This window comes from Pteropus vampyrus, unplaced genomic scaffold (genome assembly GCF_000151845.1).
Source record: "Pteropus vampyrus isolate Shadow unplaced genomic scaffold, Pvam_2.0 Scaffold10808, whole genome shotgun sequence".
NCBI lineage: Eukaryota > Metazoa > Chordata > Mammalia > Chiroptera > Pteropodidae > Pteropus > Pteropus vampyrus.
This window is the reverse complement of record NW_011899589.1, coordinates 1-1,291: the sequence shown is the minus strand read 5'-3', so window position 1 is coordinate 1,291 and position 1,291 is coordinate 1. Positions and strand designations below refer to the sequence as shown.

The window sequence follows — 1,291 nt, the reverse complement described above, 5'->3', positions numbered from 1 at the left end:
GCTGTGGTACCTGACCACAGAGAACATGGACCAGGATGGGAAGTGGAGTCTCTGTGCCGAGTGGGATTGGTGGGGAGGGCGGGGAGACTTGGGGGGTGGGGTCTCTTCATTCATTTACGCAACAAACACCGACTCCAGCCCTACTCGGTGCCAGACACTATGCTGGGGCACTGGGAGTGTGGTGACAAATAAGGCAGAGTCCCAGAGTCCTGCCCTTACGGAGCTGATGAGCAAACAGCATAAACAATATGATTCATAAGGTTTTTTTTTTTTAAAAAAAAAACTATTTATAAGAGAACTAGAAGGTTAGTAAAGCCAATTCAAAGGATGTTACAAGAAATATATATATTAAAGAAAAGAATACTGAGCTGGAGTGAGATTACTAAATTAGACACAAAGTCCGTTGATATCTAAAGGGCAATCAAACCTTTAGGTTATCTTGTTTATCAGACAGAAATTATTGGCATCTCTATTAAACGGAAATTATTTTCAATGGATCAGTCTTCTACACGTTACGCGTCTGGGGCCTCCAACCCACAGCAGACAAGAAGTCAAGCAGTTAGATTTTCCCAGAGCAGGAATCTACTGCCCATCTCACCTATGGACCAACTCTTTTTTTTTTGAACAGCTACTAATCTAAGAACAGTTTTCACACTTTTTTTTTTCAGGTGAGACAACTCTTGGTTGACCTCACAGATTGCAAGGACCTTGTCAGCTTACGATCCCTTATTTTATTTTATTTTTTTCCACCTACAGCACCTGGTCTTCCTAGGTGGTCTCCCATCCAAGTACTAACCAGGCCCGACCCTGCTTAGCTTCTGAGATCAGACGAAATCAGGCTTGTTCTAGGTGGCATGGCCGTAGACAGCTTTCACATTTTTATGTGGTTGGAAAAAAAAAAAAGAAGAAGAAGAATACTATTGTTTGACAGGTGAAAATGACATGAAATTTTTAAAGTGTTATTAGAACACGGTCATTATTTATGCCCACTTATTTATGGATTGTCTATGGCTGCTTCTTGGCCACCATGGAAGAGTCAAGTAATTGTGACAGACACCGCCTGATACACAGAGCTGAAAATATCGACTCTTTACAGAAAAACGGCCCTTTACAGAAAGACTTTGCTGACGCTGAGCTAGAGGATCAGGTGATCCATGGGTGTTTAACCTTTTCTAACAGACGGTGGTCTAGGATCCCGTGAAAAGGGTAAGTGGCCATCCGTCGTCCCAGGTTCAAGTTTGGGATAATTTTTGTTGACGATGGCAACCGTAGATTTGGCGGGTGCTCATGG

General features: G+C 42.7%; 1 pseudogene; it reads right to left on the bottom strand.

Annotated features, from left to right (window-relative positions):
* Nucleotides 1-747: 747 nt before the first annotated feature.
* On the bottom strand, nt 748-866 carry LOC111734975 (annotated as a pseudogene).
* Between the last annotated feature and the right edge of the window lie 425 nt (nt 867-1,291).